This window comes from Hordeum vulgare, chromosome 6H (assembly GCF_904849725.1).
Source record: "Hordeum vulgare subsp. vulgare chromosome 6H, MorexV3_pseudomolecules_assembly, whole genome shotgun sequence".
Taxonomy (NCBI): domain Eukaryota; kingdom Viridiplantae; phylum Streptophyta; class Magnoliopsida; order Poales; family Poaceae; genus Hordeum; species Hordeum vulgare.
In genome coordinates this window covers 473,248,680-473,260,031 of record NC_058523.1, presented here as the reverse complement: position 1 = coordinate 473,260,031, position 11,352 = coordinate 473,248,680, and positions in this window count along the sequence as shown.

The following is an 11,352-nucleotide window of genomic DNA, read 5'->3' as shown; positions in this document are numbered from 1 at the left end:
TGCAGAGCTAGATGGCAATTCCTTACCTCCCCTCGTAGTTGAGGGCAAGACCTTGGTTTTTGGATCCTTCAGATTCTTCATAGTGATCAGCAGATATAAATCCCAAGTGACTCAGAGAATATAGCAATACCACCCTGGCAACGGTGCCAGAAAAATGCTTGATGTCAACTGTTCTTCCCCTTTGCAACGGCACCAGAAGTATGCTGTTAGCACTCTTCGGCAATCGAAACTAGAAGAATGTTGTTGACGCCCACCAGCGCGTGGGATCGTAGCAATTTTCGAGGGTAGAGTATTCAACCCAAATTTGTTGATTCGCACGACGGGAGGTGAGAGAATAATCTCAAGTATTAGCAGCTGAATTTATCAGATTCAAGCACACCTGAAAGATTAGTATCTGCAAGCAAAGTAGTAACAACAAAGTAGCGAGTAACGGCAGTGGCAAGGAACAGCGGTAGTGACAATAGTAGCAAGTAACAATAGTAGCAAGAGACAGTAGTAGCAACAGTAGCAGCAGAGCAAGACAAGTAACAACAGTAGCAACAGTAGGACAAACTCGTAGGCAATGGGTCGGTGATTTGTTTGGATGATATTCATCATGCAACAACTATAACACGGAGAGATATGTGGCTAGCTCCCGTTCGTCAATGTGATGTAGGCATGCATTCCGTGTGTCGTCATACGTGCTTAGGGAAAAGAACTTGCATGACATCTATTGTCCATCCCTCCCGTGGCAGCAGGGTCCAAAAGGAAACTATGAGATATTAAGGTTCTCCTTTTAATAAAGAACCGGACCAACGCATTAGCACTTGGTGAACACATGAACTCCTCAAACTATGGCCATCACCGGGAGTGGTTCCGGTTATTGTCACTCCGGGGTTGCCGGATCATAACACATAGTAGGTAACTACAACTTGCAAGATCGGATCTAAAACACACATATATTGGTGACAACATAATAATTTCAGATCTGAAATCATGGCACTCGGGCCCTAGTGACAAGCATTAAGCATGGCAAAGTAGTAGCAACATCAATCTTAGAACATAGTGGATACTAGGGATCAATCCCCATCAAAACTAACTCGATTACATGATAGATCTCATCCTACTCATCACCGCCCAGCGAGCCTACGAATAGATTACTCACGAACGACGAAGAGCTTCATGGAATTGGAGAGGGAAGAAGGTTGATGATCACGATGGCGATGATTTCCCCTCTTCGGAGCCCAAGACGGACTCCAGATCTGCCCTCCAAATGAAGAACAAGTGGTGGCGGCGCCTCCGTATCGTGAACGCGATGAAAACTTCTCTTTTTATTTTTTCAGGGACGAAAGGGGACTTATAGACCTGAGGTTGGGGCGGCAGAGCCGTGCGGGCCCCACAAGCCTGCCCACCGCCACCAGGCGGGGTGGTGGCGGAGCCAGGGCTTGTGGCCCACTGGCCCACCCCCTCATGTGGAACTTGGCGCAGATATTTTTTATATTTTCCAAAACTGCTCCCCATAAATTTTCAGGACGTTTGGAGAACTTTGATTTCTGCACAAAAATAACACCAAGGAAATTCTGCTGAAAGCAGCGTCAGTCCAGGTTAGTTCCATACAAATCATGCAAATTAGAGTCCAAAACAAGGGCAAAAGAGTTTGAAAAAGTAGATATGATGGATACATATCAAGTACCAAGTTTGTCTCTTCACATCTCTGCAAAACTTTATTAAGATTGTGGAGATAATGTTCAAAAGAGATTCCATAGACGGAGAAATCGTCTATGAGCATGAGCATTGCATAAACTAAAAGGCATACGTCTATAAGCATAAGTACCATAGGTACAAGTAAAAGTGGTCTTCTCTTGATCGGCAGTGCTAACATGAATTTGAGAGAAGCCAGAATACACATCAAAATAGCAAAATTGAGTGTTTTTGGATAATCTTTCAAGCATTTGGTCGATGAACGGCAGCGGGTAGTGGTCCTTCCTGGTTGTTTTGTTCAGCTTCCTGTAATCAATACACATTCTATATCCAATAATAATTCATTGAGGTATTAGTTCATTCTTATCATTAGGAACCACAGTCCTACGTCCTTTCTTGGGAACACAATGAACCAGACTTACCCACTTACTATCAGCTATAGGGTAGATAATACCTGCGGCTAGAAGCTTGAGGATTTCGGTCCTCACAACATCCTTCATCTTCGGGTTCAACCGTCATTGATGATCAACAACCGGTTTAGCATCAGGCTCAAGATTGATAGTATGCTGACAAATAGATGGACTAATCCTCTTAATATCATCATGTTGGAATTATGCCCTAGAGGCAATAATAAATGTATAGTTATTATTATAATTCCTGTATCAAGATAATAGTTTATTATCCATGCTATAATTGTATTGAATGAAGGCTCATTTACATGTGTGGATACATAGACAAAACACCGTCCCTAGCATGCCTCTAGTTGGCTAGCCAGTTGATCGATGATAGTCAGTGTCTTCTGATTATGAACAAGGGGTTGTTGCTTGATAACTGGATCACGTCATTGGGAGAATCACGTGATGGACTAGACCCAAACTAATAGACGTAGCATGTTGATTGTGTCATTTTGTTGCTACTGTTTTCTGCGTGTCAAGTATTTATTCCTATGACCATGAGATCATATAACTCACTGACACCGGAGGAATGCCTTGTGAGTATCAAACGTCGCAACATAACTGGGTGACTATAAAGATGCTCTACAGGTATCTCCGAAGGTGTTAGTTGAGTTAGTATGGATCAAGACTGGGATTTGTCACTCCGTATGACGGAGAGGTATCTCGGGGCCCACTCGGTAATACAACATCACACACAAGCCTTGCAAGCAATGTAACTTAGTGTAAGTTGCGGGATCTTGTATTACGGAACGAGTAAAGAAACTTGCCGGTAAACGAGATTGAAATAGGTATGCGGATACCGACGATCGAATCTCGGGCAAGTAACATACCGAAGGACAAAGGGAATGACATACGGGATTATACGAATCCTTGGCACTGGGGTTCAAACGATAAGATCTTCGTAGAATATGTAGGATCCAATATGGGCATCCAGGTCCCGCTATTGGATATTGACCGAGGAGTCTCTCGGGTCATGTCTACATAGTTCTCGAACCCGCAGGGTCTGCACACTTAAGGTTCGACGTTGTTTTATGCGTATTTGAGTTATATGGTTGGTTACCGAATGTTGTTCGGAGTCCCGGATGAGATCACGGACGTCACGAGGGTTTCCGGAATGGTCCCGAAACAAAGATTGATATATAGGATGACCTCATTTGATTACGGGAAGGTTTTCGGAGTTACCGGGAATGTACCGGGAATGACGAATGGGTTCCGGGAGTTCACCGGGGGGGGCAACCCACCCCGGGGAAGCCCATAGGCTTTGGGGAGACACACCAGCCCTTAGTGGGCTGGTGGGACAGCCCCAAAGGGGCCTATGCGCCAAGAGAAGAAAATCAAAGGAAAGAAAAAAAAAAGGAGGGAAGAAGTGGGAAGGGAGGGGGACTCCTCCCACCAAACCAAGTCCAACTCGGTTTGGGGGGGGAGTCCTCCCCCCCTTGGCTCGGCCGACCCCTTGGGAGTCCCTTGGACCCCAAGGCAAGGTCCCCCTCCCTCCTCCTATATATATGGGGCTTTTAGGGCAGATTTGAGACGACTTTCTCACGGCTGCCCGACCACATACCTCCATAGTTTTTCCTCTAGATCGCGTTTCTGCGGAGCTCGGGCGGAGCCCTACTGAGACAAGATCATCACCAACCTCCGGAGCGCCGTCACGCTGCCGGAGAACTCTTCTACCTCTCCGTCTCTCTTGCTGGATCAAGAAGGCCGAGATCATCGTCGAGCTGTACGTGTGCTGAACGCGGAGGTGCCGTCCGTTCGGTACTAGATCGTGGGACTGATCGCGGGATTGTTCGCGGGGCGGATCGAGGGACGTGAGGACGTTCCACTACATCAACCGCGTTCTCTAACGCTTCTGCTGTACGATCTACAAGGGTACGTAGATCACTCATCCCCTCTCGTAGATGGACATCACCATGATAGGTCTTCGTGCGCGTAGGAAAATTTTTGTTTCCCATGCGACGTTCCCCAACAGTGGCATCATGAGCTAGGTTCATGCGTAGATGTCTTCTCGAGTAGAACACAAAAGGTTTTGTGGGCGGTGATGTGCGTTTTGCTGCCCTCCTTAGTCTTTTCTTGATTCCGCGGTATTGTTGGATTGAAGCGGCTTGGACCGACATTACTCGTACGCTTACGAGAGACTGGTTTCATCGTTACGAGTAACCCCCTTTGCTCAAAGATGACTGGCAAGTGTCGGTTTCTCCAACTTTAGTTGAATCGGATTTGACCGAGGAGGTCCTTGGATGAGGTTAAATAGCAACTCATATATCTCTGTTGTGGTGTTTGCGCAAGTAAGATGCGATCCTACTAGATACCCTTGGTCACCACGTAAAACATGCAACAACAAAATCAGAGGACGTCTAACTTGTTTTTGCAGGGTATGATTGTGATGTGATATGGCCAACGATGTGATGTGATATATTGGATGTATGAGATGATCATGTTGTAATAGAAATATCGACTTGCACGTCGATGGTACGGCAACCGGCAGGAGCCATAGGGTTGTCTTTATACTAACATATGTGCTTGCAGATGCGTTTACTATTTTGCTAGGATGTAGCTTTAGTAGTGATAGCATAAGTAGCACAACAACCACGATGGCAACACGTTGATGGATGATCATGGTGTGGCGCCGGTGACAAGAAGATCGTGCCGGTGCTTTGGTGATGGAGATCAAGAAGCACGTGATGATGGCCATATCATGTCACTTATGAATTGCATGTGATGTTAATCCTTTTTGCACCTTATTTTGCTTAGAACGACGGTAGCATTATGAGGTGATCTCTCACTAAAATTTCAAGACGAAATTGTGTTCTCCCCGACTGTGCACCGTTGCTACAGTTCGTCGTTTCGTGACACCACGTGATGATCGGGTGTGATAGACTCAACGTTCACATACAACGGGTGCAAAACAGTTGCGCACGCGGAACACTCGGGTTAAGCTTGACGAGCCTAGCATGTGCAGGCATGGCCTCGGAACACATGAGACCGAAAGGTCGATCATGAATCATATAGTTGATATGATTAGCATAGGGATGCTTACCACTGAAAGTATTCTCAACTCACGTGATGATCGGACTTGGGATAGTGTAAGTGGATCATGAACAACTCAAATGACTAGAGAGATGTACTTTTTGAGTGGGAGTTTAGCATGTAATTTGATTAAGTTGAACTATAATTATCTTGAACATAGTCTAAGTCCACTTTGAATATATTTGTGTTGTAGATCATGGCTCACGCAAGTGTCATCCTGAATTTTAATACGTTCCTAGAGAAAGCTAAGTTGAAAGATGATGGAAGCAACTTTGTAGACTGGGCTCGTAATCTTAAGCTAATCTTACAAGCTGGAAAGAAGGATTATGTCCTTAATGCTACGCTAGGAGATGAACCACCCGCTACGGCTGATCAGGATGTTAAGAACGCTTGGTTAGCGCGTAAGGAGGACTACTCAATAGTTCAATGTGCAGTCTTGTATGGCTTAGAACCGGGACTTCAACGTCGCTTTGAGCGTCATGGAGCATTTGAGATGTTCCAGGAGTTGAAGTTTATCTTTCAGAAGAACGCCCGAATCGAGAGGTATGAGACCTCCGATAAATTCTATGCTTGCAAGATGGAGGAAAACTCGTCTGTCAGTGAACATGTGCTCAAAATGTCTGGGTACTCAAACTGTCTAGCTGAACTGGGGATTGAACTCCCGCAAGAAGCTATCACTGACAGAATCCTTCAATCACTGCCGCCAAGCTACAAAGGCTTTGTGTTGAACTACAACATGCAAGGGATGAACAAGTCTCCCGGCGAGTTGTTTGCGATGCTGAAAGTCGCAGAGTCTGAACTCCGTAAAGAGCATCAAGTGTTGATGGTGAGCAAGACCACTAGTTTCAAGAGAAACGGCAAAGGTAAGAAGGGCAATTCGAAGAAGAGCGGCAAGCCTGTTGCCAATCCACCGAAGAAACCCAAGGCTGGACCTAAGCCTGAAACAGAGTGCTTCTATTGCAAGGGTATGGGTCACTGGAAGCGCAATTGCCCCAAGTATCTGGCAGATAAGAAGGCGGGCAAAGAAAAATCAGGTATATTTGATATACATGTTATTGATGTGTACTTAACCGGCTCTCGTAGTAGTGCCTGGGTATTTGATACCGGTTCTGTTGCTCACATTTGCAACTCGAAGCAGGAACTGCGGAATAGACGAAGGCTGGCGAAAGACGAAGTGACGATGCGCGTAGGAAACGGTTCCAAGGTTGATGCAATCACCGTCGGCACAGTGTCACTTCAACTACCATCGGGATTAGTGATGAACTTAAATCATTGTTATTTAGTGCCTGCGTTGAGCATGAACATTATATCAGGATCTTGTTTATTGCGAGACGGTTACTCTTTTAAGTCTGAGAATAATGGTTGTTCTATTTCTATGAGTAACATCTTTTATGGTCATGCACCGAATGTGAGAGGATTGTTCATATTGAATCTCGATAGCGATACGCATATACATAACATTGAGACCAAAAGAGTTAGAGTAAACAATGATAGCGCCATATTTTTGTGGCACTGCCGCTTGGGTCATATTGGTGTAAAGCGCATGAAGAAACTCCATGCTGATGGACTTTTGGAGTCACTTGACTTTGATTCACTTGACACGTGCGAACCATGCCTCATGGGCAAGATGACTAAGACTCCGTTCTCCGGAACAATGGAGCGTGCAAGTGACTTATTGGAAATCATACATACCGATGTGTGTGGTCCAATGAGCGTGGAGGCACGCGGCGGATATCGTTATTTTCTCACCTTCACTGACGATTTAAGTAGATATGGTTATGTCTACTTAATAAAGCACAAGTCTGAAACATTTGAAAAGTTCAAGCAATTTCAGAGTGAAGTGGAAAATCATCGTAACAAGAAGATCAAGTTCCTACGGTCTGATCGTGGAGGTGAATATCTGAGTTTCGAGTTTGGTACTCACTTAAGACAATGTGGAATTGTTTCACAGTTAACACCGCCTGGAACACCACAGCGTAATGGTGTGTTCGAACATCGTAATCGTACTTTGTTAGAGATGGTGCGATCTATGATGTCTCTTACTGATTTGCCGTTATCTTTTTGGGGTTATGCATTAGAAACAGCTGCATTCACTTTAAATAGGGCACCATCGAAATCCGTTGAGACGACACCATACGAACTGTGGTATGGCAAAAGGCCAAATTTGTCGTTTCTTAAAGTTTGGGGATGTGATGCTTATGTCAAAAAGCTTCAGCCTGAAAAGCTAGAACCCAAAGCGGAAAAGTGCGTCTTCATAGGTTACCCAAAAGAGACGGTTGGGTACACCTTCTATCTCAAATCCGAGGGCAAAGTATTTGTTGCTAAGAACGGAACTTTTCTTGAGAAGGAGTTTCTCTCGAGAGAATTGAGTGGGAGGCAGATAGAACTTGACGAGGTTGTCGAACCTCTCATCCCTCTGGATGGTGGCGCGGGGCAAGGGGAAACCTCTGTCGTTGCGACGCCGGTTGAGGAGGAAGTTAATGATGATGATCATGAAACTCCAGTTCAAGTTTCTGTTGAACCACGCAGGTCGACGAGATCACGTGCTGCTCCAGAGTGGTACGGTAATCCCGTCTTATCGATCATGTTGTTAGACAACAATGAACCTGCGAATTATGAAGAGGCAATGGTGGGCCCAGATTCCAACAAATGGCTAGAAGCCATGAAATCCGAGATAGGATCCATGTATGAGAACAAAGTGTGGACTTTGGAGATACTACCTGAGGGCCGCAAGGCTATTCAGAACAAATGGATCTTTAAGAAGAAGACGGACGTTGACGGTAATGTGACCGTTTCTAAAGCTCGACTTGTGGCAAAGGGTTTTTCACAAGTTCCAGGAGTTGACTACGATGAGACCTTCTCACCCGTAGCGATGCTTAAGTCCGTCAGAATCATGTTAGCAATAGCTGCATTTTTCGATTATGAAATCTGGCAGATGGATGTCAAAACGGCGTTCCTTAACGGTTTCCTTAAGGAAGAGTTCTATATGATGCAACCCGAAGGTTTTGTCGATCCTAAGAATGCTGACAAGGTGTGCAAGCTCCAGCGATCCATTTATGGACTGGTGCAAGCATCTCGGAGTTGGAACAAACGCTTTGATGAGGTGATCAAAGCATTTGGGTTTATACAAGTGGTTGGAGAATCTTGTATTTACAAGAAAGTGAGTGGGAGCTCTGTGGCGTTTCTAATATTATATGTGGATGACATACTACTTATTGGAAACAACGTAGAGTTTTTGGAGAGCATAAAAGGTTACTTGAATAAAAGTTTCTCTATGAAGGACCTAGGAGAAGCTGCTTACATACTAGGCATTAAGATCTATAGGGATAGATCAAAACGCCTGATAGGACTTTCACAAAGCACATACCTTGATAAAGTTTTGAAGAGGTTCAAAATGGAACAGTCCAAGAAAGGGTTCTTGCCAGTGTTACAAGGTACGAGATTGAGTAAGACTCAGTGCCCAGCAACTGATGAAGATAGAGATCATATGCGCTCCGTCCCCTATGCTTCAGCCATAGGCTCTATCATGTATGCAATGTTGTGCACTAGACCGGATGTTAGCCTGGCCATAAGTATGGCAGGTAGGTTCCAGAGTAATCCAGGAGTGGATCACTGGACAACGGTCAAGAGTATCCTGAAGTACCTTAAAAGGACTAAGGAAATGTTTCTCGTGTATGGAGGCGACGAAGAGCTCGCCGTAAAGGGTTACGTCGATGCAAGCTTTGACACAGATCCGGACGACTCTAAGTCGCAAACCGGATACGTATTTATTCTTAATGGGGGTGCAGTAAGCTGGTGCAGTTCCAAGCAAAGCGTCGTAGCAGATTCTACATGTGAAGCAGAGTACATGGCTGCCTCGGAGGCGGCTAAGGAGGGTGTCTAGATGAAGCAGTTCATGACGGATCTTGGAGTGGTGCCAAGTGCACTGGATCCAATAACCTTGTTCTGTGACAACACTGGTGCCATTGCCTTAGCAAAGGAACCAAGGTTTCACAAGAAGACCAGACACATCAAACGACGCTTCAACCTCATCCGCGACTACGTCGAGGAGGAGGACGTAAATATATGCAAAGTGCACACGGATCTGAATGTAGCAGACCCGCTGACTAAACCTCTTCCACGGCCAAAACATGATCAACACCAGAACTGTATGGGTGTTAGATTTATTACAATGTAAGTCACATAGTGATGTGAGGGCTAGATTATTGACTCTAGTGCAAGTGGGAGACTGTTGGAATTATGCCCTAGAGGCAATAATAAATGTATAGTTATTATTATAATTCCTGTATCAAGATAATAGTTTATTATCCATGCTATAATTGTATTGAATGAAGGCTCATTTACATGTGTGGATACATAGACAAAACATCGTCCCTAGCATGCCTCTAGTTGGCTAGCCAGTTGATCGATGATAGTCAGTGTCTTCTGATTATGAACAAGGTGTTGTTGCTTGATAACTGGATCACGTCATTGGGAGAATCACGTGATGGACTAGACCCAAACTAATAGACGTAGCATGTTGATCGTGTCATTTTGTTGCTACTGTTTTCTGCGTGTCAAGTATTTATTCCTATGACCATGAGATCATATAACTCACTGACACCGGAGGAATTCCTTGTGTGTATCAAACGTCGCAACGTAACTGGGTGACTATCAAGATGCTCTACAGGTATCTCCGAAGGTGTTAGTTGAGTTAGTATGGATCAAGACTGGGATTTGTCACTCCGTATGACGGAGAGGTATCTCGGGGCCCACTCGGTAATACAACATCACACACAAGCCTTGCAAGCAATGTAACTTAGTGTAAGTTGCGGGATCTTGTATTACGGAACGAGTAAAGAGACTTGCCGGTAAACGAGATTGAAATAGGTATGCGGATACCGACGATCGAATCTCGGGCAAGTAACATACCGAAGGACAAAGGGAATGACATACGGGATTATACGAATCCTTGGCACTGAGGTTCAAACGATAAGATCTTCGTAGAATATGTAGGATCCAATATGGGCATCCAGGTCCCGCTATTGGATATTGACCGAGGAGTCTCTCGGGTCATGTCTACATAGTTCTCGAACCCGCAGGGTCTGCACACTTAAGGTTCGACGTTGTTTTATGCGTATTTGAGTTATATGGTTGGTTACCGAATGTTGTTCGGAGTCCCGGATGAGATCACGGACGTCACGAGGGTTTCCGGAATGGTCCGGAAACGAAGATTGATATATAGGATGACCTCATTTGATTACCGGAAGGTTTTCGGAGTTACCGGGAATGTACCGGGAATGACGAATGGGTTCCGGGAGTTCACCGGGGGGGGGGGGCAACCCACCCCGGGGAAGCCCATAGGCTTTGGGGAGACACACCAGCCCTTAGTGGGCTGGTGGGACAGCCCCAAAGGGGCCTATGCGCCAAGAGAAGAAAATCAAAGGAAAGAAAAAAAAGGAGGGAAGAAGTGGGAAGGGAGGGGGACTCCTCCCACCAAACCAAGTCCAACTCGGTTTGGGGGGGGAGTCCTCCCCCCCTTGGCTCGGCCGACCCCTTGGGAGTCCCTTGGACCCCAAGGCAAGGTCCCCCTCCCTCCTCCTATATATATGGGGCTTTTAGGGCAGATTTGAGACGACTTTCTCACGGCTGCCCGACCACATACCTCCATAGTTTTTCCTCTAGATCGCGTTTCTGCGGAGCTCGGGCGGAGCCCTACTGAGACAAGATCATCACCAACCTCCGGAGCGCCGTCACGCTGCCGGAGAACTCTTCTACCTCTCCGTCTCTCTTGCTGGATCAAGAAGGCCGAGATCATCGTCGAGCTGTACGTGTGCTGAACGCGGAGGTGCCGTCCGTTCGGTACTAGATCGTGGGACTGATCGCGGGATTGTTCGCGGGGCGGATCGAGGGACGTGAGGACGTTCCACTACATCAACCGCGTTCTCTAACGCTTCTGCTGTACGATCTACAAGGGTACGTAGATCACTCATCCCCTCTCGTAGATGGACATCACCATGATAGGTCTTCGTGCGCGTAGGAAATTTTTTGTTTCCCATGCGACGTTCCCCAACACATCAAGGGTATAGCCAATAGCGCCTCGATGTTTACGAAGGACTTCCAGTAATCGCTCTTCTTCATATCCTGAAAGGTTAGCATTGATAATAACATGATATACTTTATTTTCATCTAAATAAGCATACTTGAG